Genomic DNA, 23,332 nt, shown 5'->3' with positions numbered 1-23,332 from the left:
CGCGCCCCGAAGTCCCGTCCCGCGTATAAATATTGAGAGAGGTGAAGTCTGGGTACGTGACACACACCGCGCCAAGACGACGACAGCACGAAAAGAGAAAGGAGATTATCTCTTCCCCTCCGACTTCTACCTTTCCTCATTCCTACCCTATGAAAATTTGTGCTACCTTCTTGAAATGATCGCATGTTGCTCTCTGTGTAGAACAGCCAAAAATGACAAAACTGCTTCGCAGTCACTCTAAATCACAAGCGGCGCCGTGGCTTAGTTGGTTAAAGCGCCTGTCTAGTAAACAGGAGATCGTGAGTTCGAATCTCGCCGGAGCCTAACTGTCAGAAAAAGACGGTTGAAACTTTTTTTTCATGGTGTCGTGATGTGATCGTCACCGGAAATTTGAACTCACTCAATTTTGATGACACTTTGTTTTTGTTTACTACTAGGTTGACCACGCACGCTTTTCTTTCAATTTGGCAACGACACCAAACGTCAAACAAGGGGTAAGCAGATCGGGTTTCCGTTTTTTTTTCTGCCAATGTTGGGAAATACGAGCACTTGAGTCGGTGTAAGCAGGTTGGCGTCACCCTCGTTTTTTTTTATTTGCTGTTCGAAGTGATGAATTCGGGATTAATCCAGCAACAACAAAAAAAACTAACTTAATCCACCTATGTGGTTGGAGCCTTCCTCACTTTTTACCAACAATGGGTAATATGAGTGGTTTGTACACATACTTCAGCTATTTTTTTAGATCCAGAAAATAAGTACACAGATATAATTTAAGTGGTAATAACTCGATACAGGGTTGCCAGTTCTTCAATGTTTTGAACTCGTTGGAATGGTCTTTTGATTACCCAACCAACGATGGGTCGGATGATGGATCCGGACATCGTTTACATACATTTAAGTGAGATCCGGCATCCAAAAAGTACAAATATATCACTTAAGTGGTCATAACTCGAGACAGGGTTGCCAGATCTTCAATGTTGTGGACTCGTTAGAAAGGTCTTTCAATTACCTAACCAACGATTGGTCAGATGATGGATCCGGACATCGTTTACATACATTTAAGTGAGATCCGGCATCGAAAAAGTACAAATATATCACTTAAGAGGTCATAACTCGAGACAGGGTTGCCAGATCTTCAATGTTGTGGACTCGTTAGAAAGGTCTTTCAATTACCTAACCAACGATATGTCGGATGATGGATCCGGACATTATTTACATACATTTAAGGGAGATCCGGCATCGAAAAAGTACAAATATATCACTTAAGTGGTCATAACTCGAGACAGGGTTGCCAGATCTTCAACGTTGTGGACTCTTTGGAAAGGTCTTTCAATTACCTAACCAACGATAGGTCGGATGATGGATCCGGACATCGTTTACATACATTAAAGTGAGATCCGGCATCAAAAAAGTACAAATATATCACTTAAGTGGTCATAACTCGAGACAGGGTTGCCAGATCTTCAATGTTGTGGACTCATTGGAAAGGTCTTTCAATTACCTAACCAACGATATGTCGGATGATGGATCCGGACATCGTTTACATACATTTAAGTGAGATCCGGATATATGTGAAAACACATTTTTATACATAACTTTTGAACTAGTTATCGAAACTTCAAACAATTCAATAGCGATGTATGGGACCCTAAACCAAGTCGAATGCAACTGGTTTGGTCAAAATCGGTTCAGCCAGTTCTGAGAAAACTCAGTGAGAATTTTGGTCACATACATACATACACACACACATACACACACACATACACACACACATACACACACACATACACACACACAGACATTTGTTCAGTTTTCGATTCTGAGTCGATATGTATACATGAAGGTGGGTCTTTGAGCTTTTAATAAAAAGTTCATTTTTAGAGCAGGATTATAGCCTTACCTCAGTGAGGAAGGCAAAAAGTTATAGCTTAATCACTTTTTGGTGTTTTCCCTCTCATGTACAAAGCAACCCTCCTAATCACATCCTGCGGACCATTTCTTTTCTCAGGAATCCAGGGGCTTCAGGTAGGGGTCCACCAACTTTCCTTTGTGTTTTTGAACGGTCTGGAAATTTGGCTTGACGAATGCTACAAACAAGGGATCATCATTCATCAACGCGGTGCGTGAGCTGCGTGCGTGATGATTGAGAAGGAAAGGTATAGGGACGGATCAGATCAGGTGTTTTCTGAAGAAGGTTTTTTTGAAGAAATTGTTGTGCATGATTGAAATTCCGGTAGCCGTCGATTGTACGGGGTCAGAAGACGTGAAGAGAAAGGTGCTCAAGCGGAATGGTTTGAAAAATGTGTTGAATATTTCAATAAGTTTTTTTCCAATTTTTTTCTTACTCTTGGTAATCTCTTAGTGATAAGTTATCGTTCGAATATCGTTTCAAAATGGATTGAGATTTAACACACAGCTGAAAGGAACTCCAAAACTCTGTTATGTACTGCGAATGAACAAATTGTAACATGATTATTCACTAATAAAACCGAATTGAAAATTGAAAATGTGTTGAACAGAACACAAAAATATTTTTTCTAAAATGTTAAAAGCATTGTAAGAATTCTTTATGTATAATTTAGACTGAAAGAATTTCTGCTAACCAGAAACTTTAAAACCTTTTGCTGAAAACGTATTTTTGGATAAAGAAATACGTAATCAAAAATACTTATAATCAATAACACTTTTAATTTAAAAAATCCCTAAAAATAAAATAAATAAAGTACAAATAAGAACATGTTTTCAATTCTTTCCATCCAGTTGCAAAATTACGCACTTAGATTTTTCTTAACGAATTCGGTTGTTGAAAAATCGGTAAAGTTTAGATCGGTGAACCGTCATTCAAAATGAACAATTTGTTTCCGAATTTCGGTTGTACGATGAACAAAAATGAACTTCATTACCGAAATTCGGTAAGTTTTTACCGAATTCAGTAATTCTAAGTTTAAATATCGGTAAACTTCACCGAATTCGGTAAAAAAATCTAAGTGGGAGGAAAAATAAAAACAAATGATATGGCAAAATTCGTGCCAAAAAAAGTGTTTGCCTCCCTTCACCCCTCCAAAATTTACTCAAAATCCCAAGTGAGAGCTAAAAATTTCAAAAAAAAAATCTAGTAATATTATGATTTTTTGTAGACAATAGTATCAAATGTGTATTTGTGGTCTATTAATCAAAAAGGGCACTTTAAATCTTTTCTAAAAAAATAATGGTGGGATCACAAATCGAGAAAATACCCGATAAAAAATATCCTACAGCAATCATTTTAATTTTAGGATATAGTTTAGGGTAACATAAAGCTCTTTTCTAATGTATTAATCTCGAATTTTTTTATTCGAGACCAGGGATGCCACATGATTTTTTAAAATGTCTGTGAAAAAGTCTGTGTATGTCTGTGTCTTTGTCTAAAATTCAAATAAATCAATTTACAGTCAAAAAAATCTATCAAAAAATGTGTTTTTAAGCATTTCAAGACTAACGAAATAAGTTTCGATTGATATTTTAACAAAATAACAATTTAATGAAGTTTTTAAAAAGTCTGTGTACCTCAAAAAATGTCTGACACGAGCTCAAATGTCTGTGAAACACATACAAATCTGTGTATCTGGCATCCCTGTTCGAGACTAAAATTTTGAAAGGGCTAACAACATTTATTTTAGATATTTCAATTGTTAAATTATTTTTTTAAGACTAGCATTTTAAATGGGCGTAATATTCAATGTATGTCCCATTTTAAATGTTAGTCGTGAATTAAAAATTTTCAAAATATTTTTTTCGTAAAGATCGAAAAATTTCACGAATGTTTTATGTTTTAACAATGAAAATCAGACCATTAGTTGCTGAGATATCGTTATTAGAAAATGGTGGGTTGTTTGGGTGAGACTTTGAAAACTTCAATTTTCGTGTTTCTTTTTCTTAAAGCGGCAATATCTCAGCAACCCGAGGTCCAATCTTTAATGTTTCTCAGGCAATTTTATAGAAAATTTTCTGAACTTGTCAAAAATTTTTTTTTGGAAATGGTCACTCATGGTCGTTATTTTTAAAAATCGAAAAACTGCAAATATTTCGCTAAAATCAAACTTTCGGTGGCTATATCATAAAAACGGAGCCCTTAATCAAGAAATCTGTAAAGTACTTTTCGATTGCAAATTCAATTTTGTATTAAAAAATTATGTCAAACTTGTTTTTGCATGAAACTTCGATTTTTTTTCCAAAAATCACTATTTTTTCAAAAATTCATAACTCGGCGGCAGATTTTTTGACCATGTTTCTCTATGGCTCAACAGTTGCGGATTTTTGTCCCCTAAAACATATCAAAAAATCTCGAAAATCAAAAAATATGTATTTTGGAAAATTGAGTTTTAGTGCTAAAAAAGTTGAGAAAAAAATCTGCAATTTTTTTTCCGTGTACCTATTTTTTTCTCAAAAGTCCTCAACAATACCTACAACTTTGCCGAAGACACCAAATTGATCAGAAAATTCACTCAAAAGTTACAGCTGTTTGAATATTTACATACCATTTTTGTATGGACAGCTGCCAAAATTGTATGGAGACTTGTATGGGTGAACCAATGACATAAAATAGCTTCTTTGGTCATAGGGAAGGCCCCCACAAAGTTTGAGTCAAATAAAAAAATACAAAAAATAAAAATTGTCGAAATCGGCCGATTTCGTAGAGAGTTGCACTACTGCCCAATTTTTTTTATTTTTCCCGTGTTTAGGAGGTCATTTTAAGCAACTTTTAATTTACAAAAAACTTTACTTTTCTTGTTTTATTTTTAAGTATTTTAATTTTCATTTATCTTGTTTAGTTCATGTTTGTTTTTGTTAGTATTTGGCCTACTCTACAACCTCCTATCATTTCATTTTGCCTATCAATTTTTTTCAAGTTTTTAAGTCACTTTTTCAATTGTTTGATTGTTATTCACATTTTTGGTATATAATGGCACCATTATCATTTAACTTAAAAAAAAATGCGTGGAGGCATAGTCTGGGACACTACAAAAATTACTGCATACTTCTTTTTACTTAAAATATAGGAAATGTTAGTAACAAAAACACAGCCAAAGTTGACCTCTTAAAAAATGACAGTTTTAAAAACATTGGCAAAGTCACATAAAATAAGTAAAACTTCCAACCCATACATTTTCTAAAAAAAAATGAGTTCTTCTCTCCTATGCTTTTTGAAGATCAAAAATAAGTTGAAAAATATATTTTTGGCGATTTTTTTTTCAAATCGAAGCTTATCTAAAGGCGGGGTTGGGATGTAGAGGGTTAAAATTCCCACGTTTTCACGTTTTATGACACACAGCTTGATCCACAGTCACCCCCACTGACGGTAATAATTGTTTGAATTCATAAAACTTGCAATAACTTAAATATAATTTGATTCGATTTCGATCACATGGTTCACGTTCCTTGTCACGTTTTTTTTCCCTCGAAACCAAGTGTTCCTTCCAGAAACTGCACTTTCAGCTCAATCCCCCCTGATATCACTTGCAAATCCTGACTCCACCCCATAGAACACGGAACGTGATTATGGTAACGAACCAAGAGAAAAAAAACCCACACTTTCGTTCTCCCTAACCTTGCCCCAGCTCCTGGAAACAATTTCCGAAATTCGTTTCGCGATCGCTCCGCCATCCGTCACGCAACCGGTCAAAGGCCCGTCTCCTCCAACAACTCCTTCGAGATCTCGCCACTGCATACGAAATTGATCCTCCGATCTCGCGCTCGCGCAAAGGAAAAAGTAAATCAAATAAATAAAACAACAGTCTGGACGAAAATGAAAAAAAGGATCGCGCAGACATCGCGCCCTCGCCGCCACCATGTCGGAGCCCCCACCATCGGAAAGAGATGATCTTCCAGACGGAATGAATATTCACCATCGACAAGTTTAACAGCCGAAAGTGAGTGATTTCTGGACGGGAAGCCCCTCTGAATCTATTTTGAGCACTTGACAGTGACGCCCCCAAAACGGTGAAACGCCCTTTTGAAATGTTTTTCATATCAGCACCCTCGCTGAATTGACCCTCACAAAGACCGCATTCAACATGTCGAAACGTTGATAAAGAAAAGTTAGCCTGAAACGCCCTCGAAATTTGCATAGCGCCCCCAAAATGTTACTTTGACATGTAAGCGCCCTCACTGTCAAACGTCCCCGCTCAAGCCGACCCTCGCGAGGGCCACATTCCTTCAGTCGAAACGTTGCCAATTTTCCATAGCGTGCAGGAAATTCCCACGCCTACTCACATGTAACTTTCCATCGCCCCTGCAAAATTGCACTGAAAAAAACGACAGAAAAAAAAAAGTGAAAGGGCGCGTAAGTTTAGCCGAGGACCTTTCATTCAAGTCTTCCTGTTTTCGCGTGGCGATGATGTAAAACAACAACAAAGTTGAAATTGTTGCCTTTCAACGTAAACCCGCAACGAGAAAAAAAGAGAATGTGTAATTGCATTCACTCGGGTCGGGAATCGGCACGCTCGCAGGAAACCCGATCTGGCCCCGAACTGCGCTCCCGAACGCGTCCGAATGCGGGAAAGAGACCGTCCGAGAAAGAACTCTCACTTTTGTTTCTGCGCATTGTTTCACGTTGCCCGGGATGAGCTGGTCATCCCACGGGAGATTACAACTCTTTTCGCACCCTTTCAAAATTTATCAGAACAGTGTTGCCAACCTGCTAAAGAATCAACAAATTAGAACAAAAAGTTAGAAAGAAACAGAGGGAGCGTTCTTTTATTACGTAACGCAGTTGGGGGAGAGGGGGGGTCGGAGGCCGTGTTACGCTCCATACAATTTTTTTATAATTTGTATGGAAATTTTGTTACGAGGGGGGGGGAGGGGGTCTAAAATCCGATTTTTTGCGTTACGTAATAAAAGAACGCTCCCAGAGAAACCCACTCCCAAGCAAACCATCTGTTGATTGCGAATGAACCCCGGGAGTGAACCCTCTCAAGAATTTGGCGTTCACTCCATTCTGTAAGTTTCTTTCACTTTTGTTTGTGCACGCGCTCGCACTCGCTCACTCATTTGGAGCGAGCATTCACGCTCTCTCGCTCGCTCTATGAATGTTTCGCAGTGTTTCGCAATTCACTCTTACTCTCGCTTTCAAATGCGAGAGGTTCAGCCACGGGGTGAGTGCAATCGATTCACCGGTGGCGAGTGAGAATGAATGAAGGAAGTTGGTGATTTGGTTGTAGGCATAAAGCTTTATAATCAAAGGTGAAAGAGACGGACGTTGGAAAGTGTTGCCAAATGTTCTGAGAAAAAAGAAATAGTTGGGAATATTTTCAAAACTTCGATTATTTGCCTCTTATGAAGCACTCCTGAAAGAAAGATTAAAAAAAAACTGAGAAAATTTCCTACAATTTTCTTGATAAGAACGGTAGTTGGGGATATTTCAAAACTTCGATTATTCGCTCGTTATGAAGCACTCCTGAAAAAAAGATTTAAAAAATTGAGAAAATTTCCTACAATTTTTTAGTAAAGATTTAACTAATCGGGGTATCGGAAATCAAATTCGTGAGAAACAGTCTCTTAAAGATTAAATTTTAAGACAAACGGTCCGTATTGGACTGCCAAAAAAATATTTTTTTAATTAAAAATCATTCCCATGATAAAAGAAATCAATAATAAATAAAAAAAGGACAAATTTAAACGATAGCTTATAAAATGTTGCTTAAAAAGAGGAAATATTTTCAGATATGGACATGATGGCATACTTGTTCAAACATTCATAAATTGCCCCAAAAAATCGTTCGACCTATTCTAAGGCAAAAATTAGGATTTTTTTACCACCTCAGGCCGTTGCGAATATTTTTTATGTCCCTCGACTCTGACCAAAGTCGAGAAGGGCAAGGGGGCCAATAATTAGTAACTATTTACGATTTTTTAGCTATTTAGCGAACAAAAAACTTTTGGCGGTGAACATTAGAATTAAAAAAAATATTTTTAAACGTACTCAAACATAAAAAATATATGATTTTAAAAGCAGGGAAATGCGTTTCATAACGATACAGTTGATTAGACGTCTATTTTCATTCAAATTTTAAAATTTCAAAATCTAATCTAATCTAATCAGACCCTAGCGCAGCCAATCTTTCGAAGGGATCCTGGAGAGTGCCTTAGGTTAGATGACGCCTAGCACTCTTCTTGTCATTTATTAACATTTGTAGTGCGCCATTGCATTGAAATGCATTGAAACATCACAAGCGTTAAAGCGGCCAGGCCTTCTGCGTAAAGCCGTATCGCAGAGATGACTCGTAATTGGGTTGAGTTTGAGCACTGAGTGTTCGAACAACAACACAATTCTGAATCGACAGGGGAGGAAGAAGCGTGGGGACACACCACCATACGTTCCGAGATTTGGTTGTATTCGTTGGGAGCACCATGCTAAGAAGGTTTGGTACTCCGGGGGATCCTCTGGGATGGGACATTGTATTTCCACGAATGCCCTGGACACTATTTGCCGTGGTTATAGCGCCACAACTCGCTCTTTCATTCAAATTTTAAAATTTCTGGTAAAAAAATCCCTGATTTGTCGAGACGATCATAAACCCCAATCTTTTCGAAGCTCTTTTGAGGGCTCCGCAACTCCGATCTTTTCGAAAAGAAAATATTTTAAATTTCCAATCTTCAATGTTTTTTAGACAATTTAAGAGAAAATTTTCTGAAATTTAAAAAAAAAATCAGAAAAGATCACTTATGGTAACTATTTTCAAAAATCGAAAAACTGCAAATATTTAGCTGAAATCCAAATTACGGTGACTATATTTTGAAAAAGGGCCCCTATATAAAAAAAATCTTCAAAGTTTTTTTTTTTTAAATTAATATGTTTTTATTGAACTTTCTTATAATAATAACATTTCATTTATATTCTAAGTGGTATGGCTAAATGCTTTTCATCTTTATTGTATTTTTTGTTTTATTATTAACTGTTTAATTTATTGAAACGAATACATTTGGGTAAAAAAGAGAAAAAAACACTTCAACAACTTATCTTAACTTAAAACTATAAAAAAAGTAAATTCATTGAAATATTCAAAATAATTAGAACGAGTAAACTATGAACTGTATTTTAAGAAAAATCCACCAAGGGTTCTTACTTGTTCCGCACGAGTTTTGCAACCACGCCGTGTTGTTATCATCTCGATGAAAATGTTCAGAAAAAATCTTTAAAGTACTTTTCGATAGCAAATTCAATTTAACAGTAAACAATTTGGTCAAAAATAATTTTTTGTTTGAACTTTCGATTTTTTTTTCCAAAATTCACTATTGTTTCAAAAATTCATTACTCGGCGACAGAATTTTTGACCATACTGCTCTAAAAAATCCCAAAAATGAAAAAAATACGTATTTTCGGAAAAAGAGTTTTTGTGAAAATAAGTTTATAAAAAAATCGGCAAACGTTTTTTTCGTGTTGACATTTTATCCTGGATATTTCCCAACAATACCTACAACTTTGATCAGAAAATTTACTTAAAAGTTACAGTTTCAGATTTGATAAGGTTGTTACTTGTTTGTAACTATTGTAATTTTTTTGCAGATAACCTTGTCATTATCTGCAAGTTTGTGGAAACCAAATCAATCTGAATCCCTTCCCAAGATATATATTTTTCATACAGTCCATACTCATTTATCCGAAGCCTTGGTTATTCGAAGCAATCGAAGTTTCAATAATCCGAAGTTCGATTATCCGAAGTTCAATTATTCGTAGAGGGATCCGGATGATCAAATCACGAACAAAAAACAAGTTTTCGGGTTTTTTTTTATTTTTTAACTAATAACATTAAATTAGAATTCTGTGACCCCATTTAAGTCAAATTTACATGGTTGATTGCCTTAAAAATTACTAAATGCATTTTTTTCAAAATTTCATCACCGCCATGTTAGATTTTAAAATTCTAAATCACTTTAAAGTAGTTAAGTTGCTATATTTAATCTCGAATACACTCAAACCCGATGGTTTGACACCAACTGTTGTCAAAAGAACGGGGTCATGTTTTAGTTTGACACCTCTTTTACACGGAGCTCACACACACCACTAAACGTTTGTTTTGATAGTATGCGTGAGCGCCGTGTAAAAAGTGACAGTTCGTCACTTTTTAGTTTGACTTTGATCAACCAACGGGGTACAAACTAAAAAAATGTCAAACGAACAACCACCGGGGGTTGAGTGTGTCAAAAATAAGACAACAGAAAACAAACTTCGTGATTCGATTATCCGAAGTTTTGTTTCTAGAGCTATTTATGTGATCAGTTAAATTTGAAAATGAAAAATTTCTAGATTTTACAAATCAATCAGAAGTCCTTCTCAAGATACAGATTCTAATATTCCAAGGCACTTTTACGTGGTCAGTTAAATTTGAAACAAAATAATTTTGATTGGAAAAATATGTATAAAAAGAGCTTTTTAGAACCTGATACGGAGGGCAAAAGCCACGTTGACGTGAGATTTTAAAAAACATCACTTTTTGGGCGATTTAGTGTCTTTTATTTCATGGACTATTTCCAGATGTTTTAAGCTGTTTTAAGCATTCTGCGATATTGTTCACTGATCGCTTCAGAAAACAAATAAGATTACAATGTACAATTTTTGAACAATTTCGTAACAAAGCCGTATGATAAATTTAGCATTCAAGGATCAAGGCATTCCAGATATTTTTTCCGATACTTTCTTATGACTTGAGTTCAAATCATCTAGAAAAAAAACCATTGTTTTCCGATTGATCAACTTAAACAGCTGGAACGAGTTGTCAAAAAATATAATTTTTGTCGTGAAAAGCTACAAAACATTATTTCAAAATTGATAAAACTACTTGTTTATGCAACAAGCACCGTTCGTACATTTATCCAACGATGTTTGCTGTTTTCTCAAAAAAGTATGCTGAAAAATTACCTTTTCATGCATCATCCGGCATCACTTCCCTCAGCTCTTCATTCACTCGTCACTCACTGGAGCAACCCGTTCATTCTCTCTTCATTCATTCATCACGTTCGCTCGCTCGCTCTCCCATTCACCATTCCCTTCCACCTTACGCTTCTTTAACCCTGACCACTTCCTCAACGGGCCGCCCGCTCTCTCTTTCAATGCACAACACTACTAGATTGTTGCAACAATTCGCTCTCGCGTGCGCGTGAACAGGACGGAACACGTTGGCTGAGAAGGCAAGCAAGCTACTGCGCCACTCTCCGCGTGTGTATAGAAGAGAAGGCACAAAAGCGAAATAGCAACAACAACTACACCAACAACAACAACAACAACAACCATCAACACAGCAGCTTTTGTAATTTTTATTATTTTTCGCTGACTGCTTTGCTGTGTTGCTGGTTGCTTGCTGCCGAATGCCTCTCTCTCCTTTCTGTTTGTTCGCCGTCGTCGTCGTCGTTGCGCTGAACACGTTCAGGCCCGACTCCTACCTCATCTACGGAAATCAGAAAAGTAGTCGAGAGTAGACAGCCGTTAGGTGATCACACGCGGCGCGCGGGCTCCGAGCGGAAAAAAAGTTTTGTTGATTTGGCTGGTTGGTTCAGAGGAGGTTTCCGAGGAACCCCTGGTCTCGAGTTTCGGAACCGTTCTCGGTGAGCTTCCGTCGTCTAGGGCGGTATTGTTCTGCGGAAGCGCCTGGCAGCAGTGTAGCGTGATCAGCTCAAGACACAGTGGAGAACAACAGCGTGTACTTAAGAACCCATTGGTTCTGGGGATCGTAGCAGGCGAAGTGGTAGCAGCAGGTGCGAACGCGCCTACTTCTCTAGTGTTCAGTGGTGCAATACAGCTTGTTAGCCAAAATGACGTTTCGAAGCGATCTTCCCGAGGGTGTCAGCTGGATAGCTGGATGATACGCGCGAAGAAACAGTCACAGGTGTGTTGTGGTGAACAGTGCAAGTACAGAGCGTGTAACGCGCGCAACAACAGTGATCGGGAACAGTGAGTAGAACGTGAAGTGACAAAACACACAACAGTGTCAGCAGTGCGCAACGCGCTGAATCGTTACGCAAAAGGCGGAAAACCAGTTTCTCCAGCAAAAGGAAAAGTGAGAAGTAATTCAAGTTGTTGATTTTTCGGGGTTCGGGCTGTTTCGTTGATTTGGTGGATGTTGTTGGGTACTTGGCAGAGCGTACAATCGATTGTAAAAAAAAACAAAGAGGAAAAGCTCAAGGAAAAAATAAAAAAAAGGTTACGGAATCGAGAGTTGGCGGAGCAGAGGAAGAAGCGCAAGCAAAGCGCTGTGCAGAGCGGCGCGCGCGCGCGCGAAGAAGTGTTGAAGCATAACTTACGCCGCGGACGGACGGACGGATGGCGAAGAAGAGCCTACAAGCAAACTAGGTATTACAGCGCAACGGCAGTAGGCCGCGCGTAGACAGCGGCCGCCGCCGCCGCTGAACAGCCAGCCTACTTGGAGCATAAACTTTTACTTTCGTTTTACGTTCGCGCGGAGTAGGCCGTGGACGACGGGTCGCGCGGGCAGCTCCCGTCCTGCGCCGCCTACTCTGCCTGGACACCGGCGATGCTGTAACGTTGGCGCACAGTGCAGCATGGTTATTATTGGTTACGACACCGTTACGCAACGCGCCGTGGCGCTTTTCTTTCTTTTTCGGGGGGGCTCGGATATAACCGGAAGGACACTTCCGGACGCGAAGCGGTTGAGAACTTTCACCGGCGCGTACCGCGCAAGTGTGACAGTCCTGGGAAGAAGTGACTGGATGGACTGTCTCCCAAAAGTGATACTGCCGACGGGACTGTATGGAAATCGGAAGTGCCTTTCAAATTTGATAATTTTTCTGACAACATCTGCTAAAGACACGATTCGATGAGGAGAAGGATGGCAGGCATCAAGAAGCTCATGCGAAAATTCTGATTTCTTGTCAACAGATCCGGATTCGGAAACGTCGTACGGCGCTGAAGGACAGGGAATTGCGAAATTCTGCTGTTTTTTGGGCTTAAAAGGTAGGTTGAAATGCATAATTCTCTGAATTCAAAACTGTTTTGTTCAAATTAGGTCTCCGAAAACTCGAGTTTTGAACGAAAATAACTCAATGATTAAAATGGATTTTTCTGAATACAAATTTAATAAATAAGAACCGATTTGGTCAATGCTGTCATCAGATATCGTAACACCATAATTTGGCCTTTTAATCATTTGTCACACGCAGAAAAATGTTTTGTAGAATCAGCCTGTACGAGGTTTGAATCAACAATTTTACGTTGAATTACGTTGAAAAGAAAACCTTGATTTTCTCAATTCCACAAAAGTCTTTTGTTGTTTTGAAAAAGCTGCCTTGACGTTTAGCGTTGATTCAACAAAAATCATGATTTTCAAATCAGCAAAACGTTTTGTTGATTCAAATATGCGTTATTTTTCTGCGTGCATATCTTAGGAAGCTTCTTACCAAATTTGCAAACTTAAATTTGTAGGAGGACAGCATGTGATTCCATCGAGCACCTAATGCTTGCATATCTGCACTTAAGCATTCAATAGGGACGTGGCGTTACATCGTGCTGCCACCTGGTTTTTTTAAGCGCAAGAGTGTAAAAGTGCTGAGTCATCGTCTAAAAATAGACGGCGTCCTATCTCGCCCAGCAAAATGAAGTCGATAAAGTAGTCGGTTTCGATGAGAAAAAGTGGAAAACGTGGTCTAAAAATAGCGACGCCATCCCCCTATTAAAGCTTCTACTGAAACCAAGAAATAAAAAAACTTAAAAATTTATGCAAGCAGTGTTCTTGTAAAAGATTTGCGAAATAAATTGTTTCAATTCTGGTAAGGCTGGTACAAATATTTTTAAAAGTTTTTGTCACCCCCCCCCCCCCCCCCCCCTTCAAAATTGGCCCGAAAAATCAGGGGGCAAAAAAATATTTTTACAATAAACTTCAAAATTTCAATGAAAATTCAAGTGCAACCAACTGAAATCAAATTAAAATACATTCTCCTGCGTTTAAAATCATTTTTAGCATGTTTGGGTTTATAAAAAATCTTTTTTTTTGATTTTTTGAAAATTTTCGATGCAAATTTTTTTTCACTACAATTTTTGTTTTTGTCGGATCTTAGATTTTTTGAAAACTAATGATTGCAAAACAACTGAACTAGTGTAAAATGCATTTTAAAACACTTTTTTTTTCGTTTAAATGTGAAGACTATGGCTATGACTATGGCCCCCCCCTTGACCTCGGCCAGGGCCGAGGGACAAAACCTTTTTTAAATATTTGCATCGGCCTAATCGGAAAATTAGATGGAAATAGGACCGAATCCATAACCTTTCAAACGTGAAAATGTATACTTTTAGCTCACAGAACAGATTAAAAAAATGTGAAATTGTGAGATAATACCAGCACTTATAATTTAACAATTTATTTACAATACAAATTTAAGAGGCAGTATTTGTAATTTTTGCTCGGTTTGTTCTAGAGGTCTTATCGAAGTGGGGTTGAACGGACTTTGAAATTTGAGGTCCAAAAAAACATAAAAAATCTTAAAATTGCTCGCATTTGCGTAAAACTCTATCAATTTTTTACTCTCTTAGCTGCATTTGAAAGGTCTTTTTAATTCCATAAAAAATCAAGATTGATTTGACTTAGTGTCATAGCTTTGCGAATTACATTTAAAAATAGATTTTACTCCTATCGGTCAAAAGTTAGGGAATTTCATGGACTATAAGCCTACGGTATTAACTGTTGGGCCAATCGCAGCTTTTCTCAAAGTTTTACGATTTTACACGCTGAAAGTTTCATCCAAATCGGAGCACCTCGATACGACCTGTTTGACATTGACGAAAAACTCGCTCTTAAAGATATCTATTAAAGCTGTCATACTCAAATTATTATTACAGTCAAATTTTGTAAAATTTTAATTAATTAATTATATATTCGGAGACCTCTTACGAAGAATATTCAGTGAACAAAACGTAGAAGTTTTCGTCTTTTTGAAGCACTGTAAGGGTTCGTTCAAAAATTACGTCCATGAATAGGGGAACAAACCCTAATAGCCTTCAAAAAATACAGAAAAATACCTGCGAAAATCATTAGCGTCGGCATTTTTAACACCACCGACTCCATTTAGTTTTGCACCAATTTCGAACAATTTTGTATTTGTTTGATCATAAGTTCTTGAGATCTTTTTGAAAAGGTAATAAATTTCAGTGGATTTCATAGAAATAAAAGACAAACACTTTTGAAAATATTTGTAATGTTCTTGACAGTGATGAAAAATAACAATATTTATATAAAAACATACAGTTCATTAAAATTGTAATCTAAAACGAAAACGTATTAAATAATATAATTAGATACTCATAAAAATGAGTAAAAAGTATTTTAAAACATTAAAACATAAAAAACAGCTGGTTCTTCATGTTTTAATTTTTTTATTTAGGTTTTTTAGCAGTGTCCTTATAAATGTCTTTAAAGTTTAAAAACTTTAAACATAGTAAAACGCAGCGCCGTACGTAGGGGTTGGCGCAGTTGGCGACCGCCAAGGGCGCCAGCCCTTGGGGGGCGCCGAAAACGATGATTGTACAAATTTGTCATGTTATTATAAAATCCTAGAAAGGTATTCAGAACAAAAGGGGCGCCAAATTTTAAAGTAGGACTACAAAATAACTCGATAATCTTGGTCGGAATATTACAAATATTACTTATAACACTTGGGGCGCCAAAATCAACTATTTCAATAATTGTACCAGAATTAAATTTAAAATTAAATTCTCTCAATTCATTTATCAAAGGGGGCGCTCAAGTGGCAAAAATTTCAGGGTTTTATAACAATTCTTTGAAATAGCTAGAGATTTTATATTCCAACTACAGTATATAAAATTCAATTTAAATTTCACCATTTTTTCCAGCATCAGGAACCATCAAGCTTTTTTATGTTTTGAAGTATTTTTTTATATAATCAGCTATTTAATTGAAATTAACACATTTCTATTGAAACTCTGAAATAAAAAAAAAATAAGATATTTCAAGTTTAAAGAAAATGGCATTTGAGATATTTTTATCGTTTTAAATGCAAACATGTGCGTTGAGATTGACCTACGTTTTCGAAATACTGAAGTGTTTAAATCGAATATTTCTAACACAAAAAATGCTTTGACTTTTGTTAAATTTCTAGCAAAATATTTTTTTTTTCAACATAAAAATGTTGGTTTTTTAAGAGCACATAAATTGCTCTAAATGTATTATATTCTGCTGCTTGTATTCAATTGCTTGTAGCAAGAGTGAAAAAGTAAAATTTGGGTGTCTTCGACAAAGTTGCATAGATTGGCATGCCCACCAACTTTTTAGTCGTAAAAGTAAAATATTATACAATTTCTTGTATAATTTTGATTTGCAGAAACACCATTATCGCGGACCCATTAGAATTTAAACCAAAGCAAAATTTCAACTCCAAAAACAGCAATATTTTTTGGGAAAACACAAAGTTCCACCTAATTTTGCTTCTAGGGTCAATAATTTGAAGAATGTTAGTAACATTTTCCTTGAAAATTTTTGTTTTGTTATGTTTTAATGGAATGGATAAAGTTGCTTATCTTTCACATACATTTTTTTTATTTCATGGATTCCATGTGTTGAGCTATCCAGTGTAATTTCGCCTAAATTTTCACATTTACACAAACGGTTCTAAAAGCTTTGTGTGTAGAGGGTGACTATTCTCGAGATTTTCAATTTCCCGGGAATCGAGAGTTGAATTTGGAAATTTCCCGGGAATTCCCGCGACCTGGTAGTGTTTATAACTATGCCAATAGTGCCAGTAATGTATAAAGAAAAGTTATAAATGTGTTTCTATTTAATGAATTCAGTTACGATTTATTCATGCTTATTTAATGAAACGTTAATTAGTAGCCTCATTATTTTTGGGAACTATGATCTACTTCTTGATTTTTTTCTGAATCTGCAATACAACTTGTTGTATGAACTTGTTATTAGATTTTTGTGAAATAACAAAATAGCTAATATATAATTTCCCATTATCGGGATTTTTACAATATAATAAATAGCGACTCAAAACAACAATTTTAATATTTTTTTTTCTTTTTTAAAACTGTAAATATGCATTGAAGAAATAGTAATCCGGAAAACCCGAATGTTCACATTTGGCGGACTTTACAAAGATTTCCAGAGTTTTTTTTATAAGATATAATTTAATATTGAGGTTTAAGCGAAACACAAAATTACTCCATGACATCAAAAAATGAATTTACCTTGATACAGCGAAATTAAAATAATAAGAATAAAAAAAAATGGATTATAAGAATTGCTAAGCTTGAAAGAGGATATGAAAATTATATTCTTAGAAATAATAAACGAAAATATAAAAAAATAGACTTTCTTCTTGTGGCTAACTGCTAAGCATGCTTTAAGGTTAATTTTGGGGTCCACATTATTTTAAGTTTTCCCAATAATAGTTATTGGAATTTTTAATAAGTTAAAATTTACACTTTCTGAATTAGAAGATAAGAGAAGCATTGGTTCATTCGAACTTGAACATCTTACATTGAACACCCAATGTTCTGAACAATTTCGAATTTTCATTTTTTTTTTTGTTTATAAAACTTGCTTCGACCAAATTTCCCGGGAATCGAGAGGTCCAAAAATGGTCGATTTCCCGGGAATTCCCGCTCGTCACCCTCTATTTGAGTGTAATGGTTTTTATACAAAATTTTAAGAAACTTTAGATGTCGAAAAATAAACACAAAGAATTTCAATGTGTTAAAAAGGTAAAACTTGCTTCGACCAAATTTCCCGGGAATCGAGAGGTCCAAAAATGGTCGATTTCCCGGGAATTCCCGCTCGTCACCCTCTATTTGAGTGTAATGGTTTTTATACAAAATTTTAAGAAACTTTAGATGTCGAAAAATAAACACAAAGAATTTCAATGTGTTAAAAAGGTAAAAACTAATTGCCTTTGTTTGAAGCTATGAATTTTCAAAAAACAAATTTTAGGAATTTTATATCAATCAAAAAACACAGTCACAGAGAAGAGAAATATTGTTTTCAAAAATAAATTAAAAAAAATAGTTTCAAAAGGAATCCATCCAAAAACAAGTTTGAAAAGGAGTCCATTTTCTAATCAGTTAAACTATTTTTTCAGGAATGCAGGAAAATGCTGATACAATGAAATTTAAGCTAGGTCAGATCAAATTCTGTTTAAAACGATAAAACAACACTCTGCTATTTTCAGTCAACATTAATCCTAAAGCACCTTTTCGTTACAACCTGTCTGTATTGAGGATATAAATCGATTGAAATGGTTTAAAAATAATAAAACATTAATTTGAATATTCTTCAAAGAATTAAATTGTGGTTGGATTTTTTAGCTGTTATATTTATTCAATCAATTACCATTATATTATTAAAACTCTTTGAAGCAATCGCTGAAAATTTAAGTAAACATATCAAAATGATGAAAAATTTGGAGGGGCGCCAAATTGATGCTTCGCCAAGGGCGCCGTGGACCCTAGGTACGGCTCTGGTAAAACGAAATGTTTTCCTGATTTTTTTTAAAGCAAGAAAGTCGAAAAAAGTAGTTTATGCTATAAGTTTACAATTTATTTTGAAGCACGAGTCGTACATTTATCTAACGAGACTTTGCCCAGTTGGATAAACACGTAGAATATTGAACTTTTTTTAAATTAAAAAAAATACATTTGAATAGGATTTTTCAGTGATTCGTGAACTTTTCAGCACTCAAATGAGTGCTAAATAAACTTTTCATAACTGTTATTTTTGGTGATGATAAGTAGGCCATTTCGCCAATAAAGCGCTTATGTGAGTGTATAAAAGTTCTACTTTCCAGCGCTGGTATCGAAAATTAATATTTTCCTGTACATGTATCGAAAAGTAACACTTTTCAACACTGTTTTGATTTTTGTGTTGACCAAACACACGGACGCCCACCTAAACCGGAGAACAAACGTTTTATTGAAAAATCCTAATCAAAAGTATTTTTCGGAGCTGTGGGAAAACAATGTTTGCAACTCTTATTTTTTCAGTACTCGGCATATTTATTCAACACAGCAGTGTCTCGTGTTGTAAACTCATCAACTTTATGTTTTAAACAATGTGGAGAAAATTTAACTGTTTTTCATAGCTTCAATAATCTGTTTAACACTTTATTTTAAATATGTAGATGTTTACTGTCTATAAAATGAGTTATATAAAACCAGATTTGCAATTGAAATGGTTTAAGACCTAGAAATTGTACTGGTACCTACTAACACGTCATAAAATGTAAGAATCACTTTTAATCAAATGCAGACAATAATGATTCTTGCCTAGTTATATCAAATCAAATCAAATTATTCGCTCTACAGCATTGCCTTGGCGTTCCCGATTACGGGATTCCTACTCGAAACTTGATGTCCGAAGGCTTGATTGTTGAGGCAATTGCAAACCTCTTTTTACACCTAAGCTTCCATCCACCCCGGGATTCGAACTGACGACCTTTGGATTGTGAGTCCAACTGCCTACCAGTGACTCCACTGGGACAGGACCCAGGGAGACGACTCCTACACCTGGACTGAGCTATCGACCTAACCTCTAGGTTAGACCGGGGCCAACATTTACTTCCCCATCCGACGGAAGGCGTGATCAGACAAATCTCGTCTCAAAATTTGCCACTGGGACCTTCTATGATCGAACCCAGGCCGACTGGGTGAGAGGCAATCACGCTTACCCCTACACCACGGTCCCGGCGTAGTTATATAGTATATATATATATATATAATGACAATAAAATAATTGAAATCTCGTTCATCAATTCTGGCATTTTTAAAAGGTCCAATAAACCAAATGTGCAGTTTTAGCTTTTTGGGTATTTTTAAATACCCTTGACTGAAAGCGGTTTCAACAACACACAAAAAGCAAAAAAAGGGAGGGCAATTGACCTCTTAAAAAATCCCGAATTCATTTAGGGGAGCTGGGGGTAAAACGGCCACCTCACTGTTTTAATAAGTATACTAATGAATATTACTAAAATGTTCAGCAATACTGTTCCTCATGCTAAATAATGCATATGGAGTCACCTTTGCCAGAAATATTGTTTGAAATAGTATAAAAATAGCTCAAAATAAACAAATAATTTTTGAACTTGAAACTGGATGTAATTTTCATGAATTACAACTTAGGCATTTTTGTTAAATAACAATATGTTTTTCTGTCTTCAAATATTTTTTCATGTTAAATTGAAGTTTTCCCTATATTATGTCCCTCGAAAAAGTTCAAGAAATGTATGCACAAATCAAAAAGTTACAAACAGCTTAAAATTTGTTGCATTATTTTTACTTCACATTTTTTAAACTGTTTTATTCTTCAAATACTTCCTAACTTTACCATAATAATCGAATCTTATCTTTATTCGTAAATCAAACTAAATTTCTATCTAAACAAAACCACAACCACCACCACCACAAAATATTCCCAACAACAGAACCTTGGCTGCGGTCATCCAATCCACTTTTTTTGTTGTTCAATAACAATTTGTTGCTTGCGTCACAACCAGCCAGAATAGCAACAAAATATATAAAACAAAAGCCTAGCTAGGGGCAGGAGCGCAAAAAAATAAATACAATAAAATAATATAAACTCAGGTGTCATTGGCTCATTGAAAGTGCAAACAAGCGCACTTTTCGGGCCGTTTCGTCACTAAAATAATAATAACAATAAGAATCGAGCTGACACTAGGTGGGGTCACTGCGACAGTAATTAAAAATTAACAAATTGAAAATATTTATTTGAGTTATGAATTGCTCAAAATAATTTAAACAAATTTGATTTTCGAAAAAAATAATTTGTGAAATTCACCCAAAGTTTACAATTTTACCCCAATTTAGGTCTTTCCTTGCCCTACGCGAAGTTTGCTGAAACACACTATTTCACCCAGCTCGATATTAATTTTCCACGGTTTGCAGTTTTTTTTCCTCTGCCGAACTCGATGACGAATGTGGCGTCGGTGCCGTTTTGTGCAAATTGTTGCAAAATTGCAGCGGTTGCTTTCCGCCGCCGCTGGCCAGTGTCGGAGTGCGCCTTAAGAAGGTAGAAGAAGGGCCTTGGACCAACCTCGAGGCTAGGCGGAATCGATTTCTCCTGAAATTGGGCGGTTGCTTATTTGTGTTCCTTTGCTGAAAGAATTCAATTTATTGGAAACGATTTAGTAACAGGAAAAAGTTACACAAAACTATTGCACACAAAAAAAAAAAGTCTGGACGGGATTCGAACCCAAGCCTCATTATTGCAGAGCCGTCACTTTACCATTAGCGCTAACGCTGCATTGTTCTCTCGCTTTCTTTTTGCGGTAGACATTCGCGTGCAAACAAAGCGCGTAATAATTGCGTCTCGCTTTATGTAATTTTACATCGATTTTCATGTTCTTTCAACCGAAAAAAGTGTCAGAACCGTTTGAGCGTTTCTAACCGCTTCAAGTGCGTAATTTTTCCCCGAAAAAAGAGGTGATGCTCCAGTTCCCCAGAAAACCCCAAAAAATCCTCACCAAAACAATTACACACTTCATCACCTCGAAAACCCACGCCACAAGAAGCCATCTTCCCTCCCAGAACTCGTCCAAAATGGTTCACCCAAATCACCCTCAATTTTAACACGGAGCACTTTGGTCGACGACACCCCCTAAAGCGTCCCCTTCTTCTTCTTCCTCTTTTCCGGGGAAAATTCACCCCCGTCAAGAAGATTCGTCTCTTTTTCGTCAGCCTGTGTGTGTGTGTACTTTATTAAAAATCCCATCTATTTGGAACAGTCCCACTTCTCGTTTCCCTCCGGGAAACCAACCCCTCCCGTTTTTTTGCAGCAAAACGATAAAACAAGGACAAAGTAAGTAAATAAACCATTTGGGAAAGGAGAGCGAACTTACACACGCACGCACAATTGTATACATAAAAAAAATGTCATGGAAAAAAGGACGTAAAAGGACACAAATAGAGAATACCAGACGAAAAGAGAGTGAGAAAATAAAACAAAGCCAAAAAAAAGAAGAAAAGAGAAGAGAAGGGGAAAAGTGCAACTAAACTTCCCTCTTTCCCTCTCTCTTCATTCCTTTACTTCCTCATGGTCGTCGAGCACTTTTATGTTGCACACCCCATTTGCATTGTGCACATGTCCCTTAAGCAGCCCGCAGGGGTGCCTCGCCAACTTACCCTTAACTAGAGGAAGGCACCAATAAAAGCAAAAGAACCAATAAACGAAGTGAAAATGCAATAAAACTTATTTTTACGCCCCTCACGGTTCCGCTGCAAAGATCCGAGCTAGAAACCAATTCCTTGAACTAGAAACCAATCGGACTGTGAAGCCCGCGCACGTGATGCCGGAAACTGGGCTTCGGAAAGCTGCAGGCCTTCAAGGATTCCTGAAACGCGAAGAAGTGCAGCGATTAGCAACGGGTGCTAATTTTTAAGCGCTTGATTTTTATTCTTTAAGAACAACGCTGCAGACATGCTAATTTGGGCGGTCTGATTTGCTTTGTCTGCGGGTGATGACCGTGGAAGTTTGTGAGAAACGATGAGGTCAACCCGAGTTTGTGATTCACTAAATTTCACTGCAAATCTACTGTGGTTTTTTACTTCAATGACTCAGAAATCATCTTGTAATTACTTCATTTGCGGTGAAAACTACACCAGAATACGTCAATTTCAGCGAAAACCACTCTAATTTGGGGGTAATTGCTTATTAGCCTACTTCCGCGAAAGCCGATCGATAGGCGAGACTGTAAGGGCGCGTCGCAAAAAGCGCGGCGCTACGCGCATGAGTTCAAATCCCGCCAAAACAAAAGTTTTTTTTTTCTTTTTTTTAACTGAGTCATCCCTCTAGAGTTAAACTCGTTCCACTTGAACAAATGTCGCGACCACATTTGCGACATCGTCAATGTAACGCATTATTTATCACACAACATTTCTTCAGCTTGAAGAGAGCATTACAGCAACTCCCCACACACGCTGACTCGAAAAAGTTCAATTGGCGGGTGAAGAAAGACTGAGAAAAACAATAACTGCGCTCACAGAAATAAAACGGCTACCAACTTCAACTCGTTGCGGTCTTAGTCGACGACTAGTTGGTGTTGCGAAAGTCGGGTCGGTTTGAAGTCGCGCACAGAGTTGGCTGGAGATCGTGAGAAGTCGTACAAATTTGTGACGCCGGCCTATTGCAATGCACTAAGACGCTGACTTATGCTTGGGCCTAGATTGCTGGCATCGAGCTGGTCGTAGAGAAAGAATGAAATAAATGAATCAAATTTGTTCATGATCTGGACGCGGAGAGAGACGGTGTGTGGGCACGGTGGGTTTGAAACCTCGAAATTTAATAATATTTTCAAGATGAGAATACACTAATTTTGATGA

At 36.7% G+C, this 23,332-nt stretch overlaps 1 protein-coding gene and 1 non-coding gene across 7 annotated transcripts in view; both read left to right on the top strand.

Moving 5' to 3' along the window:
- Nucleotides 1-250: 250 nt before the first annotated feature.
- Trnat-agu (transfer RNA threonine (anticodon AGU)) lies at nt 251-324 on the top strand. The gene has a single exon. It is a non-coding gene; the product is annotated as a tRNA-Thr (tRNA).
- Nucleotides 325-11,359: 11,035 nt separating this feature from the next.
- Nucleotides 11,360-23,332, top strand: part of LOC120418141 (transcription factor Ken 2) — a 94,513-nt gene continuing 82,540 nt past the window's right edge. The window contains exons 1-2 of one of the 6 annotated variants that reach the window (XM_052707472.1): nt 11,360-12,032; nt 12,872-12,946. The gene's annotated coding sequence lies outside the window, so the exon portion shown is untranslated. Of the gene's footprint in view, nt 12,040-12,124; nt 12,326-12,871; nt 12,947-23,332 lie in introns of those variants that run through there. The other 5 variants (XM_052707471.1, XM_039580436.2, XM_039580435.2 and 2 more) reach the window with 5 other exon arrangements.

The sequence above is a fragment of the Culex pipiens genome, chromosome 2 (assembly GCF_016801865.2).
Source record: "Culex pipiens pallens isolate TS chromosome 2, TS_CPP_V2, whole genome shotgun sequence".
In the NCBI taxonomy this organism is placed as follows: domain Eukaryota; kingdom Metazoa; phylum Arthropoda; class Insecta; order Diptera; family Culicidae; genus Culex; species Culex pipiens.
The sequence above is the reverse complement of the archived record's forward strand: the minus strand, read 5'-3'. Positions and strand labels throughout refer to the sequence as shown.